The sequence below is a fragment of the Polypterus senegalus genome, chromosome 15 (genome assembly GCF_016835505.1).
Source record: "Polypterus senegalus isolate Bchr_013 chromosome 15, ASM1683550v1, whole genome shotgun sequence".
Taxonomy (NCBI): Eukaryota; Metazoa; Chordata; class Cladistia; order Polypteriformes; family Polypteridae; genus Polypterus; species Polypterus senegalus.
In genome coordinates, this window is record NC_053168.1 from 109,200,167 (window position 1) to 109,217,373 (window position 17,207).

Genomic DNA, 17,207 nt, shown 5'->3' on the forward strand with positions numbered 1-17,207 from the left:
TAAATGATGGGAGTTCACTAAAGGAACAAGCCATTTTTAATTAACTGCACATCTCTTCCAGTAGTTGAAGTAACTTCAAGTTCATACAATGTGACTTCAAGAGGAGTTTATATATTGCTTCATTGCAAGATAATTGTTTAAATGTTGCTTTTCTTTTTACAGAATTTACAGGGGTTGTAACCCAAAAACTGTAATACTCTACCATGGCTGTCCATTTGTCTGTACAGGATTTTAAATCACCTGTAGCTCGAAACCGTTTGAACTATTGGCCTCAATTTTGGAACACATATACTACATGACCTCTACTGTCCGCTTTCGGGGTGATAATTTTTATTACTTTTTTTAATTTTTGTTTTATTGTAGAATCAACTCTCGGCAGCAGGCAGCAAGGCAGCCACCATTCTCATCCCTACCACCTTTACCGTCACTTCCCCTACCTCTTCATATCTTAAATCTTTCTTGAGGCAGATTGAACACTTAAGTGCCAGCATAAGTGAAGAATTAAGAAAAACATACTAAGTAATTGCGATACAAAAACTGATTTAATCACTTTTAATGCAAAAAGATGCCAACAAAAGAAGAGAAGAAGCGGGCCATTAGAGTGGAGAAAACAAGAGCTGCTCACGAAGCAGCAAGCGCATGAACCTCTCAGCAAACGAATACTAAACGTACAGTGAAAGAGAATAAAAACTATAAGTGTATTCAGCGCACGTTATCATGTAGTGCACCGTTACTGGTGTATAATAAATCTCATTCAACTTAAAATGCAGGCAATATGGAAGTATGTATGTGGTGGGGGGCAAAAAAGTAGACGTTTATGAAATTCTGAATGTATGTAACTGTTGATAAAACTTAAATCTTTACCTTAAGGCCTTTAAAAATATTTCAAGAAATGGGATTGTAATGGCTAAAACACAATTTTTTTTTTTATCATGCTAAAAAGGTTTAGCTGATGGTAATGAACCTGGCATATCATTTTGGTTTGACCCTACTTTCAGTGACTGCTGCATTCTGAATCAGTGATTCAAAGGTGGGATGTGGAACCGAAACCAAACTCATGCATCACTCAAAAATGGTCATTTCTTCTTTCATGAAAGTTTTGTATCTACATTATTTTTAAAACTATTTAAAATATAGCCTCATGGAGTGTAATTAAAGAATTTCAATGGGATTTGTAGTGAGAGCTCCAGCACCACAAAAAGCAAACGTGACTTCAAAACAGCTGAGTGGATGTTCATGAAATTTTACGTGTATATTACAGTTAACCCAACCTAACATTGAGAGCTTTTGGAGTTTCAAAAGTTTAATTATGAATATGGGGTTAATAGTGGGAATAACATGAAAAACACTAGTTTTGCCCATCTTACATGTGATATCAATGATTTAATTATTTAACAAGCCATCCAGTATATTAAAGTGGGATTCACTTTATTTGTAAGACCACAATACACTGCGGAAATATAAGAAGTGGTGTTCATGGTTTCAACTCAGCATGAAAATTATGTAATCTAGTTATACCAAATTTTTGACTCATGAGAACAGACAAGCACTGTAGGTGATGGATGGGACACGTATATTTCAGTCAGCAATAACAAAAGGGTCAACATTTAAAAAACACATACTTTAAATACAATATTTGCTTTCATTATGTAACCAATTATACAAATATACTAAGACAACAGTGGGCATCTTGCCTAGTCAGTCTCTCAGGAAGTGCTGGGGGGAAGACGACAGGGGACACCCGGACGGCTTCCGGGTGCGCAGCCGGCACTTCCGTCACACAAGGGCGTGTCTGCGTGTCTGCCCATCCGGGTTCCCATAAAAGGGGCCGCCTCCCTCCAGTCATGGGCGAGACAACAAGACAGAGCTGGAGTGAGGACTTGAGGCGGCCAGGAAAGAAAGGCAAAGGGACTATGTGGCCTGGACTTTGGGGGATCGGTGCTGGAGGCACTGGGGTGTGATTGCACGGTAAACTTGTAAATATTAGTATAAATAAACGGTGTGTGGTGAAATTATGATGTCCGTCTGTCTGTGTCCGGGCCAGCATTCACAATATATATATATATATATATATATATATATATATATAAAACACAAAGTCTGTCTGTCTGTCCGCTTTTCACGAGAGAACTACTTAACGGATTTAGATCTTTTGTTTCTATATTTTTGCTTGAACATTCCTGTTGATTTTGCGACTTCTCTCATCACAAGTATTATACTTCGGTTGCAGCACAGATTTATTCGCAAAAATCCAAGAGACAGGCTACTGCCTGAAGGGAGAGGTAAGTGGGACCTCAGGAGTGGAGAGCCGGGCATGGCTCTCCTCACTCACGGCCAGCCCCCATTTGAGTTGCTCTACCTCTCGCCACGTGTTGGAGCATACCTTGCCTCCGCTTAGCTAGCAATACCTGTTTGTTCAGCAGACATTATCATCTAGAGATTGTTAAAGAGTAACGTTTGACGTTTTTGAGAGGGAGATCACAGCTACATGTGTTTTACAGGGTACCTGCTCATTGGCAGAGGGACGCTCTCCCATCAGAGCTGAACACGATTAGATACAGTGGCAATGTTTGACGTTGGAGCACACCTACTTTCCGCTTGGTCAGAGCTACCGTGCCAACTTTTTACATTTTTGACAAACAGATCACAGCTACATTCTCGCCCCTGATAGCAAAACCAAAATATTGTATATCAAGAGGCCCTCGGAAACGAAAGCTATCAATATACAGTAAAACCTTGGATTGTGAGTAACTTGGTCTGTGAGTGTTTTGCAACACAAGCTAAAATTTTTTATAAATTTTAACTTGATAAATGAGTAAGGTCTTGCTTTGTCTGCTGAGCATCACGTGATCACAACTGAGCTGATGGTGGTTCTCCCTCTCTCTCGCAGTGGGATTGTGGGTAATCGTCTCCCATTCTTGGTCTCAGTCGGCGTGCCTCACTCATATAGTCAACATCCGTACAAGCGTATACTGTTTACTATAGCATTGTGACCATGTGTGTGTTAAAATGTGTGAGTCCCTGTCTTGCACCCCAAAACACAAAGCTGAGTCTCAGTACTTTAGTGACACCAGCTTTATTCAGCTTGAAACAGGAACACTGTGGTCATTTATTGTAGCGGGATCTACCACTCTCCTATACACAGACACAGCAGTCAGGCAGGGTCATGGCCAAGTTAGTGGCCAAGTAATACTGTGCCCTGCACATTTATAATGTTCCTTGTATCACCCATCAAAGGCAGGTGCTTATAGCACGTCTGTGAACTTTTCGGATTTGCGACACTCTTCCACGTGTTGTCCCATTGGGTGGAAGTCCAAAAGAGTTTAGAAACCTCACAGTGCATAAAGATTTTTTTTTTTTTAATTTTATTCCAAAAGACTTTAGAAACCTGACAGTATGTAAAGCATTTTTTTATTTTGTGTCCAAGTGTAGTGACTCTTCGGGCAAAAGCAACTGTCATTGGATAGGTTCCTTGTTAAAGTCGCAAAAAAAGAAGATGATTCCAGTGAGCCAACAGATAGCAGGGATTCAGTTAGTTAGAGTGAAAGTCGTCCTACACAATAACCCTCCTCTCTCTCGTCTCCCTCACAACAGCCATGATTCTTTTCAAATGTAAAGTGAAGGTTAATTTGTTTTATGTATTTTTACTTTATATTTTGTATTAATCATTTTTATATGAATAATTTTGAGTTGTGGAATGAATCATTTGAGTTTCTAATATTTCATATGGGGAAATTTACTTTGATATATGAGTGCTTTGGATTACAAGCACGTTACTGGAACGAATTATGCTTGCAATCCAAGGTTCCACTGTAATTGTTTTCAATACACATTATTGAATTTTTTTTAATTGATTTTTAAAGTTCGCCCTGTTTCACTATTACACAGGCAGAGTCAGGGGGACAGCTAGTGTAAAATAAAGTTGGACTGATAAGCCAACTCTTCATAACAGACACGTATGGAAATTTTAGGAAGAAGTCAAAAGGTTTTGAACCTTTGAGTGCATCGAAACACTTATGTATAGTGATTCCAAAAATTCATGAACAATCTTTGAACCATACAAATGAACCCCAAATGAGATCAAAAGGACAGTCTGTGCAAAGAAATCACAACAGGTGACACAATATAAATAAAATGAAAATTCAAATAAGAAAATTAATTTATTTAATCATATTCACCTAGTCGGATTAAAATTCCCATAATGCGAGGGGACATGCCACTTCTACAAAAACTAAAGATTCTTAAATTAGAAAAATATCAGTTGTGTACGTTACAAAAGGATTGTTCCCTGCAGTCTTAGTGAAATGCAATGTCTTTTGTATTTCATTTGCCTCATTTGGTTAATGGGAAAAGTTTGTTTCTGATATGAGTTATCCATTATAAACAACTAGCGTGCCCTTCAAAGCTGCCGTCTAACCCAGCAATCACAGGTTAAATTCAGCCGTACACCCGGCATGTCATCTCACATGAAACAAATTACAGAGATATTGTGCATTTGTCACTGATACTATTTAAAAATGCTTATTTTTAGACCAATACAGCCCAGTGCCACTCTGAGAAGACATTTTAATGGTAGCAACTTCAACAGAATGAAGACTCTCCAACTAAACATGTGGTACAAAACATAATAAAAAAGGGGAAAAAGAGAGCTGAATGTGCATTGGCAGAGGGTTTCTGTCTTTGGATCACATATGGCAGCTTTTCAGCTTTAAATACAGTACGCTGCTGAGGTTTAAGCCGATTATGAGCTCCTCCATCTGTACCCTAAATAAAGTGCTTGCTTTACTAAAGGGGCATTTCAATTTTCCATACAATATTTCTACTGTGGGAGAGAGGGGATGCAGCACTTGTTTTGTTGTGCTAGCACCATAAGGTCATAGAGATGAGGTCAAAGGGATGAGAAGGCCCATATCTGTACCAGACTATTATCCACAAGCGCAGCTCCTGGATTGTAGTGGCTAATCCATGGCTCTAACTCATCTCTCTCTCTCAAAATTTTAATCCACAGAGGATCTGTACCACAATATGGGTTTTTAAATAGAAATTAAGATGAGTTCATTTAAGTCACAATCAAATCAGGTAATAGAGAATCAGAGCTGAGCCAAATCCTTCTGCAGGCTGCCTCACGACATTCATGAGTTATTTCTAGTGTGCTTTCCATCTAATAATGAATGGCAGGCAGGACGTAATGAAGAAGTTGTTTATAGAGGACCTGCAGTAAATTCACAAAGTAGAGTGCATATACTGAGGGACATCAACAGTGTCGAGAAAAAGAAAGTACAGAGCCTGTCAGTTTTACCATTTTTAAATACATGGACATACTGAACAATCATCTAATCCTCACCATATCTGAAAACTAAATAAATACAAGCTAGAATGACAAACAGCACATTACAGATTTTGCTTTGTCATCTTGGTGGCACTGATGGACACTGCTGCCTTACAAATCTAGTATTCTGAGTTTGAATGCTGTGGGTAGGTTATACATTTCCTCCATGTTTGTGTGGACTTTTCTCCTGGTGCTCCATTTTTTTCCCCATATCTCAAACATGTCCAAAGTCGGAACTGTGTATATGACCCTGAGATAGACTATGTGAGTGCCATGTTCAATGCTCCAGCATCCTGACCGGGATAGACTCTGGTTCCTTATGAGGAAGGGAGCCTGAAATGAATGGACAGAGATGGACAGACATCCCAACTGGAGTGAAAGCTGGTTCTTTACCAGGATGGGAGGCCTGATCGGAAGATGGTGGATACTTCCTGGGCTCATAGTCCCCCCAGGACACACAATGGTAGTATCCTACTGGTGGATATCACATATGGATACCTGCAGGGCAGAGTGAGAATTATAGTCCATTGAGATAGCCCCTAAGGGATTCTTGGGTGCCACCATGGGGGACTGCAGGGGAGCACTAAGCCTTCTTTGAAGGGCTTCTGTCTGACCTGGAAGTGCGTCCAACGTGCAATGCGGTGGCACTGGAAGTACTCCCAAGTCCAGCACAAAAAAATGTTGGTTTTCCTGCCTCAAACGTCTGAGTTGGGAGGAAAGTGGATGAGACTATATGAGAGGTGTGGAAGGAGAGAAGAAAACATATTTTGTATTATACTATTGTGGAAGAGGACTTGGTGGTCTGTGAAGGTACTGTAAAATAAAAGCATTGTGTGTTTAAATCAGTACTGTTCCTTGGCCCAGTGGCACCTCCTACTGATCACAACTCGTACCTCCAAATTCCTGCCCTGCACTTGAAGAAACTGCAGTAGGCTCAGACACTCATGACTGTTATTTTTTATTTATTTAACAAAAAAGGCAAACATGCAGATACCATTAGCTAAGCTTTTAACAAACTACAGACAAAAAAAGAGTGGACTAAGTAGTCACCTATTGTAAAATTTCTTATGATCTTAACTTAAAGTAAACGTCTGTGATTTTTACCTACATGTTGGAGTTGTGCGCTATATTTATGGATTTTTTATTATTTTTCCAACTTCCTTTTGTTGCAAACCTACAGTACAGCCTGTCCCTGACAACATTATTCATTGCAGACATAATGAGGAAGAGCAGAGAAATGTAAAATATCCTTAAAGAGGGAGTCTTTGACTCCTGAGAGTAGGCATTCAGCATTTTATTATTTAAAGGTATAATTTATAGTTGGTGGTGCAATGATTAGAACCGCTGCCTCAAGGATCAAGAATTCTGGGTTCAAACCCCATGCCTGATATTTTATCTATTTGTTATTGAGTTCCTCCTTTGTCTACGGAAGTTTCCTTCTGAGAACTCCAATTTCCTACCACAACACCAAAAATATGCAAGTTAGGTTAACTGGCAATTTTAAATTGGTAATTTGTAATTGTGGATATTTGCATGAGTAGACTTTATGATAGACTGAAGCCTTGAGACTGATATTACCAAGACAGACTTCTGGTTAGGTTGGGGAACATACACTGGTACAGCACTTTACTGCACCCACCACATGACTAATCAGCTTGGGATCCTGGTTGGCAACCCCCCAGGCAGACACACGGTCCAGTCCCACCCTCCGGAAATGACCATCTATCTACCACAGCCAGGTGTTACATGGACATCCCCTTGGTCTGTTCCAGTCAAACAGGTTTCATAACTTTTCGTTAAGTTTATAGCTGTAGCTTATCCAAGACCATTTTTTCCTTAACTGCTTTTGTGCAGAATGAGCAGTAGATCATGAACCACTTTGAATATCTCTCCAAGCACAGACAGGATGTTCTCTTGGACACAACAAAATGAGAATGTGGGATATCATAAAAGGTATCCCTGAAAATTCTAGTAGTATGTGAATGGTACACATCACGGGTGAAGGTCACCTGTATAGTCTAAGAATTTCTTTCAGAGATTCCTCCATCTGGTGCCATTATTGTACCATACTTAATAGAATCCATCTTGGGAAGGCCATGTTAGTATTCCCAGGATCCCTTCTGCTGCAAGCAAGGAAGGTTTTCTGATCACAGTTTGATTTGTATTGTAGTGAGTTTCAAAGTCGGATCCTCCTGAACTCTTAAAGGTCACATTATGCGACTTTTTCAGTGAATTTCAGTCGCAGAATTTATTTACATAATTTCAGCGAGTCAGAGACAGTCATCTGCATACTCCCATGAAGCTAGTTGTGTAATGTGACATAGCCAGCGACTCACTCCAACTAGTCTGTGATTTGTTCCGATCAAGTCAAACAAGTTTAATTTTTTCTTTAGTTGTAGGGCAGGGCTCTGTTTGCATGACAACCAAAGAAAGCTTGTCCAGAAGTACAATGTATATAATGAAGTGACAAGGAATAAGAAACACAGGACCTCACAAACAGAAAAGACACTCATCTGGCTGATGTCTTGTGTTTGTTTTATGTACTGATTAGGAGTGGGGAAAAAAAACCCAGGAGATTGCAGCTAAACTTGCTGTATGTGTAAACCCTTTATATAGCACTGGCTCCATCATGCAGCACGATAATGACTGTCACAAAAATGGGTGAGATAGACTTTGCTAGAAGATCGGCACTCAGCTGGTAAAGTGGACATGCCCAGCAATTTTCTTACATATAAACTGACATGGTCCAGGAACACGAGCAGCAACTGCAATTAATGTAAATGTTACATGAGCATTCTCTGATGCCTTTTTCATAAAACATCCTGATTAATAAAATAAAAGGCAAGCTGAAAGACGTGATGTCTCTACATTTAAATCTGAGTTGGTTATCAGATATGAATTTACATTCTAGTGATTTTAAGCATAACACTTTAAAGTTAAGGCCACCATATCAAAATAAATACGCAAGTGAACACAATAGGAAAAGAGTAGTGAATGACTAAAAAATAAACGTAGTCTTTTTAAAATCTAACCTTTCGGTTTGGGGAGCATACATGGTTCATCAGACATACCCGTCAGGACCCAGTCGCAGGTCCTCAAAAGACGGTTTAGTCCTCATGAAAAACCAACTAGACATTTGAAGTCACTCTTTCTATTTTCCAGAAAGAGTAAACTGACTAATAACTTGGACTTTGATGATATCTTAAATTAATTTGCCAGGAGAAAAGTAAGACAGAAGCTTCTCTAAGTTAGGACAACTGATTTACTAATAATTATTCAATATTCTCTACTTGTTTATTCTACTGTATCTAGTCCTGATGTCAGATGCTGGCCTGTATTTGTTGGTAGAATATTAAACAGATAAAATGTTGATGGCTATATCGTTATTGTTTGCTGCTCAACCCTATTTAGTCAGGCACTTCACTACTGGTCTACAACGCTAGATGTTTAGAGAGCAGATTGTGAGTGTCAGCGACTGCATTGATGTACATTGTGCATCTACAGTATCCAGAGCTGCACCATTCACTTGGCCTTAGCAATGACAGGCTCAGTTTCAGAGAACTATTGACTGGGATTTTTGTCATTGCTTGTGGGAAATGATGGCAGTCAACTGTAATTATGTTGTTGGACTTAAATGCAGCATTTGACACCATTGACCATTTTATTTTACTGCACAGGCTAGAAAACGATGTTGGGCTTACAGGCCCCGTGCTCGCTTGGTTCAGTTCTTATTTATCAAATCGATTCCAATATGTACAGAAATGTGCTGACAGTACTCCATCATTATACACAAAAGTTCAATATGGTGTCCCGCAGGGCTCAGTACTGGGACCTTTACTGTTTTCACTTTACATGCTTCCACTGGGATCTCTCATTAGGAAACATAATGTTAATTTTCACTCGTATGCAGATGACACCCAGTTATACCTTTCTTTTAAATCAAATGAAGTTTCTCCGATGTTGTCTTTAATTAGTTGTGTTAGTGAATTAAAGGAATGGATGAATGAGAACTACTTGTCTTTAAATACAGATAAAACAGAGATGTTAATTGTTGGAGGGAATGACGCTGATCACAGCAATATTTTGTTGTCATTTAACTCAGTTGGAATCCCAATTAATTTTACTGAATCAGCCCGCAATCTAGGAGTTATCTTTGACTGTAGCATGTCATTTAAAGCACATATTACAAAGTTGTCCAAAACATGTTTCTTCCATCTTAAAAATGTTAGGAAATTAAGGCGCTTTCTAAATAAACAGGATTGTGAGAAATTAATTCATGCATTTATCTCTAGTAGGATTGACTACTGCAATGCGGTGTTCACTGGCTGTTCAAACTGTTCTCTATACAGCCTCCAGTTAATCCAGAATGCGGCTGCAAGAATTATTACAAGAACAAGAAAATATGAACACATAACTCCAGTTCTTAAATCCTTACACTGGCTCCCGGTTAAGTTTAGGGCAGATTTCAAAATCCTCCTTTTAACATATAAAGCATTAAATGGCCAAGGTCCGGCTTACTTGTCTGAACTTATCATGACTTACAAACCTGAGCGCACATTAAGATCTCAAGATGCCGGTCTACTTAGGATTCCAAGGATTAATAAAATAACAGTGGGAAGTCGAGCTTTTAGTTACAGGGCCCTAAACTGTGGAATGGTCTTCCTGCTTCTATAAGAGATGCCCCTTCAGTCTCAGCCTTTAAATCCCGGCTGAAGACTCACTACTTCAGTTTAGCATATCCTGACTAGAGCTGTTGATTAACTGTACAGACTGCATCTCTGTTGTTAGTTATTAGCACTAAAACACAAGTAACATGATAGTTAGAATTGAATACTAACCCTCACCTATTCTGTTTCTGTTCTCGGTACCCAAATGTGGCAATTGGTGCCACGGCCCACCTGCCAAGTTGTTTGCCTGCCTATGGTAAAGTCATCCCTGATGGAGGATCACAGGAATCATGGGAAGAGGGGTCCTTTCATCGGAGCAACATTTCAGCCGTGGAATGGCCAAATGGGGAGGCAGCTTGATGGATGAGGTCTCCAGAACTCTAAAAATATCCAAATCTTATTATGTGATATCATCTACTGTTAAATTCTGCTCCGTACTTCTAAAATTTTTATTATTATGCTGTATTAAGGAATTGTTCTGTTCTGTGTATTGTGTTGTATTGACCCCCTAATTTTGACACCCACTGCACGCCCAATCTACCTGGAAAGGGGTCTCTCTTTGAACTGCCTTTCCCAAGGTTTCTTCCATTTTTCCCTACAAGGTTTTTTTGGGAGTTTTTCCTTGTCTTCTCAGAGAGTCAAGGCTGGGGGGCTGTCAAGAGGCAGGGCCTGTTAAAGCCCATTGTGGCACTTCTTGTGTGATTTTGGGTTATACAAAAATAAACTGTATTGTATTGTATAAACGATTATCACCATATTTCCCAAATTGTGTTAATGTGTGGTGTATTATAACTGGGTTACATTGCATTTATGTTCTACTTTTGATTGCAACTTGTATATGTTTTTTTTTTCTCTATATTTCCAACTTTTTATTTAAAGAACATTAATTCCACTGCAAATTATTGTTTTTCCCTATTAGTTATATCAGTAGGCAGTTTGAATTTGATTTTAGACAAGAAGATAATGTAGTCAAAAACAAGCCAAAGCTGAAACCAGGAAGTTAATTAAATCAAATAATGAAACCAAAATGCTAATGTCATAAAGGGATTTTGTCATGTTTTACATGGCTCTTTTGTATTTTTTAGCAGAAGGAATTTTACTTCAGTGGAGAACTTTGAATTCATCAAATATTCAAAAAGCTAAAAATTATTTTGCACCATTATTGAAGCCATTTTGTTTAATCCAGGACATGGCCATTTTGGGAGTCTGTTTGTTAGAATGTGACTGTTATTTTAGTTATGACAACATGATCTTTATCGTTCTGGTAAAGTCTTTGCTTAGTTTTATGACTACATTTAATCTTGTGATCCAACACCTTCCTAAACTGCTAGCTCTCCACCTCTAGCAAAACAGCTAAGCCCACAATGTAGTAAAGGAAGCAACAGAAGTATCTGAAATGTTAAGCAAAGAAACACACACACACACGTCTTTAGTGGAATGGGCATCCTGAAAAACATCTAGTGAAAAATAAAAAGACTGATAAAAGTTCAGAATAATGAGGAAAAAAATAAAATATATTCAAAAACATAACAACCGCTGTGTAAATTATTGAGTACTAGCTGCCCCCCGCGACTCTGCCTGCATAGTAGTGAAACAGGACAAAATTTAAAAATCCATAAACAAACAGGTATTGCTAGCTAACTGGAGGCAAGGTCCACTCCAAAACGTTGCCAGAGGTAGAGCGACTTGAATGGAGGCTGGCGGGTGAGTGAGTACGGCCCTGCCTGGCTAACTACTCCAGATGTCACGTTTCTCCCTTCCCTCGGCCCGCAGCCTCAGTATCAGATTAGTGCAAATATATCGCCCCTGCAAGTGAACTATGATTGTTAGCGTGATGAGAGAAGTTGCAAAATCAACCAGAATGTTCAAGCAAAGTATAGAAAAAAAAAAATAAAAAATCTAAATACGTTAAGTAGTTCTCTCGTGAAAAGGGGACAGACAGGCAGACAGACAGATATTGGATTTTTTTTATATATAGAGATGTGTCTTCCCAGTTAGTATAATGAAGCTATTACATTAAGCTGTTTAATATCCTATAAATACAAATAATCATTGGCGTTTTGGTTGAAAAATTATACATGTCTGTGATGTTTTTTTTTTTTGGTTGGCTGCAGGGGATTTTTGGATGGGGGCACCCAATGTCTTGTCTGACCAAGGGGTCCATGAACTGAACTATTCTCTTTTGCTGGGGAGTGATATAATTGAGTATAATTCAATAATATTTTTCAGTACAAGTCTTTGTGAAATAAATGGAAACTCTAAGCACTGTATTTTCATCTAAACATGACTGTTCCTCCTGCTCAGCTCTTATCTTTGATAGAAATCTTCAGTTTCTCCTCTTTAGTCCCTTACCTTAAGACATTTTTAATCATCTTATAACTGAAAAGATATAAGTTGACACTAGAAACATCTAAAACTAATGACAGAGGGCTGATAGCCCACAACACCCATGGCTCCTGAAGAGCTGGCAAATGCATGTGATAGGCCTGGACTACATCTGTTTGAGTCATGAAACGTGGCTACACACGCACAATGACAAAGACAAGCCATATGGGTTCATCCCCACAGAGACCTATAAGCTAGACGTTAAGGGGTCATCTTGCATCCGCCGCTAGACTTTAGGAGTTCACAAGGGGAATGAGGAAAATATTTGTATAACAGGAGGACAGAAATCATTGGAGTGAAACCCAGGCTGTGATTTAGCAGGGGAATCTGAAAAGATCTGGTTTGTGCAATAATGACCAAAAAAATCTGTTTCTGGGACCACAGTGAAAAAGCATACTTCTGTCAAAAGAAGTATTTAAAATTATGAATGGATGAAATAAGGTTTAAGGCTGGTTGACATCTTGTGCTGAAAGTTCCCAGGGTAGGCTGAGGGCCTATGACAATGAACTTTATAAATAGGTTAGAAATGGATAAAAGAATAAATATGGTGGATGTAAAATATCTTCATTGTGGACACAGGGCCACACAATCAAGCTGTATACGATTTCGACCTGGAAACATTAGTTTAATAGGAACTGACATGCTATTTCGGGCTTAATGGTTTGTTTTTGTCAAAACATCCTCTTAAGTATACATTTAATAATTCTTGGCAAAGCTTGTTTTGCATGAAATAAATGTAAAGAATAAGTGGTTGCCAGTTCTGTGCTTTTCCTTTTCTGTAGGCATATTTAAATGAAATCTTCAGGGCTCAGCTAATTTGGTTCAGAACAGTAAAAAAAAAAATCAATCAAGAAGAATTATATTGGGGCATTTGTTGTGGAACAGAGCCATTCTTCCTGGTTTGGCTCATTAAGTAAATGAAATAAGTAAACCTCAACATTTCTTCAAAACTTGTAGGCAGGGATTTGCTGAAAATTGTTAAGAAAAAAATAATAACACTAACTTTTTTTAATCTCTTATTACACTGCATTAGATAGACAGACAAACAGACAGATGTTATGAATATCACCACAGAAAACACAGCAGATTGACAGATGCATCATCAGTTTAACAATATTTTTGGTTCACCCAGGTTAGCCAGTTGCCCCCAAATCTTTTTCTTTCACTCTCTGCAGTCCTGGGTAACCTTTGGGGTGAGACCAATGCTTTTCATGCCATGGGCAACAAATAAATAGACACCAAAACCTCTTTCAAATTTTTTAACAAAAAATGCAGTAATAGCATTTGATGGCCAACAAGTCATTTTACTAAAAATAAATCGTCATGCTGACATCCTGGTACATTTTATTATTTATAAATGATAATTTTCTAAAACTAAGTCTGAATTTTATGTAATGCCACATGAATCTAAAATAATTGAGTTAGGACAAATGACAGAGGACATTTTGTTAGACGTGTATTAAAGTAAATGAATGTACTTTACCACCAAATACATCTATGTAGGCTAACTTTTCTAACTCTATAGACAATTCTAACATTTAATATTTAAAATATAAAAAATCTCTATGAGTTATGTTGTATGCACAAGAATACAATATCCTATTATCTATTTGTCTATCTAAGTATTTCCCGGGTTATGAAGAGCCAAAGCCTGTCCTAACGACAGATGCAGAGCAACGGCACATCGTAGGGAATAAAGTTAGGGATGTCACGATTTGTTTATGCACCATGAAAGAAAATCCTTGTAGATAAAAGAAGACATGCAAATTATTCACAGAAAGCATACCAGCCTAAAAACGAACCACGATCCAAGAACTACAAGGTGGCAAAAATTATAGATACATGAATATTTATACAGTTGTGTGTCTGTGAATTTGTATATTAGTTTATATTAATCATTTGTATAATTAATATACACCACAGATTACAAATTAAAAATTCTGTTTTTTAATTTCCATTTCTTTTTGAATGATGTTGACATCGTTTATACGGCACCTACTGCCTAAAACTGAAATATGTTCTAAAGAGTTTACAGTTTTCCCTACTTGAACTTAATGAGCTTTTATTTTATCAAGTGCTCAAATCAATACTGAAGGAAGTTGCTTTAAGTACAATATGTAAACATAATTAGTCTTGTCTGTGTGTTCTACAATCTGCACCAAGTGAATTAAGACACCACGGCCTATGCAACAGCAATGAAAAAAACAGTCGAAAGCAAATGTAGCGGTAGATCATAACACACTTTTTTTATTTAATTAAAAACTTTGAGTATAGAAAATATTCTACTATACAAAAAACAAAGGTGGATAATAAACAATAAATTAAAACAATAAAGAAGCCCATACTTTTATAATAAATTATTAAAAATGTAACAGAAACATTAGTGGAAGTACATGGGCAGTCACCATAGATAGATAGATAGATAAGGAAGGTGCTGATAGATAGATAGATAGATAGATAGATAGATAGATAGATAGATAGATAGATAGATAGATAGATAGATAGATATGAAAGGCACTATATGATAGATAGATAGATAGATAGATAGATAGATAGATAGATAGATAGATAGATATATGGGGATGTAGCAAAATAAAAATGTAAATGTAGATAGTTAATGTAAAGATTAATGCCAAACAAAATTGGTGTAAATGCAAAACTGATTTAAAAAATATTTGGAAGGATGCAAATATAGTCAAATTAGAAACTTCTCCATTTGCTTGATTAACAGGCACCATGTTTGCAGCAGAAAAGGCATCTGCTGAAACTCGAAGCAAGTCACAATGGTTTTATGTAAAATCTTGAATTTTTTTGTCTTTGCGAATAGAAAGGTCACTCAAGGTTACATTAGGCCGGGGTCTCGCCTTTAACAGTAATCATAATTAATTAAAGTCAAACTGAGCTAGTCGGCTGCTAATAGATTATGTACGCTGAAGTTTCAAAGAAGTGCACAGTCCCAGCATAACAACATTTGAAGGAGACGACTGACTACTGACTTGTTAAATACAATGCAACAGGGTTACTCTCATATAATCCAGAACTTGTTATACAAAGCAACTATTCTTTCAGGATTGTTTGCTATAAATGACTTAATTATATGTTCGTGTTTGCTGTTGCATTCACACACCACTCACTGTTCAGTGTAAACTCAACAATGCAATGAAATGCTGGTCTCACTCTGCAGCTGGAAATTAACGGAAAATATCATAGAAGAAAGTAACAGTAAGCCCTGTAATTTTCGACCAAAAAAAATTAAAGAAGCCATTAACATTTCATGCTGTAACTCCATTCTTTAAATCATACGAAACTAAATTAGGGAAACTGGCTGTGTTTAAAAAAAAAAAAAGTACCTAACTCTCTTCCCTAACATTTTATTTGAAATAAATCAATGGGATAACAAGTTGAAGGTGGTAGTTGCCAGGTAAGAAAGGCCAAACTCAGCTCCCACGTAATGAACAGATGCAAAATAGGTAAAGTTAGACAGAAATATATACTCTACATATGTCAAATAATTAGCCAACACAAAATACACGTACAGAAAATAAACCCTGTCAGCATCTTGCTCCGTACTGCTGTCATAACTTTAGGTCAATGAGAGGTGCTCCACGGCCTGAAGGGCACAGGCACCCTCCCTCAGACAAGATAAATACCCCCATGACAATACACCTGACTTGACATATATTGACAGAGCCATATAATGGGATTAAGTAAATAAAATGTTATTAGAAACCAGACAAAAAAGGAATCAATAAAGCAATTAAATACAGCATTGCATAAGTGCAATGAACACATAAAATCAAGCAGCAGATACAAAATTCTATATATATGTAAATACATATCCAACTATATCAACCAATAAACCTAAAACTTGTTGAAGTTTGAAATTATTATTCAAAATTTATGTTGAAATTAATTAGCAATATATTTATACACAGATTCCTGCTTTCGTGTCTCTAACAAGATTGGCAGTATATAGAAAAGAAACAGGCTATGAAACAAACGGTTAAAGAAATTACAATTAAGGAAGTATTAAAAAAGTAAACTAATAGAAATAACAAGGAGATGAATAGGCTGTAATCAATGATAGATAGACACAGGAAAGGCACTATATGATAGAGAGAGAGAATATTGAAAGCAAACACAGATCATTATTTGAGTCCTGCTCCCTACATTGAAGAGCCACCGCTTACAGGAATTATTTCAAGTTTGGTTTCTTCTTCCACCCAAGCTCGTCTAAGGACTCTTTGCATCCTCAGAGACTAATGCCTGTGACAGGCAGTACAGCAGCGATACCCCAATGCCACACACCCAAACTTGTGGCCCATTTTCTACCTCCCTTTCTTTCTTGTATATATTCAACCATGATAAGTGGCAGCAGACAAGTGTAACAATACTGACCTGCTGAGCTCTTTGGATACTTTACTTTCCCCAGTAAATAGTCCTTCTCCTGTTCCTGCCAGCTTTAGTGTGGTCCCCCTATTTGTCAGTTGATTCCAAAGTGTGGACAGATGGCCAGAAGCCCTAAGCCCTGCTGGAATGAGCAAAGCTTTCTCTCTCTCTCTCTCTCTCTCTCTCTCTCTCTCTCTCTCTCTCTCTCCTTGTTCCTAGCTTAGCCCCTGGCAGATCAGCCTGAATCAGGCAAAGTGAGCTCACAGCCCCCTCCACCAATCACTTCAATTAGTGACACATGAGAGGAGCTTCTCCCCCCACCCAAAAAAGAAGAAAAAAAAAATCAGATTGAGAAAAAGGCCAGAGGATGAAGCAGAGTCAGCTTCCTGGGCCAGATACTGACCATCAGAAGCCACACAATAAAAATCAGAGCCTGC

General features: G+C 37.8%; 1 protein-coding gene across 1 annotated transcript in view; it reads right to left on the reverse strand.

Moving 5' to 3' along the window:
- The window catches only part of zgc:110045 (uncharacterized protein LOC664755 homolog), a 172,122-nt gene extending 155,184 nt beyond the window's left edge, over window positions 1-16,938 (reverse strand). The window contains 1 exon segment of the mRNA XM_039736269.1: window positions 16,780-16,938. The gene's annotated coding sequence lies outside the window, so the exon portion shown is untranslated.
- Between the last annotated feature and the right edge of the window lie 269 nt (window positions 16,939-17,207).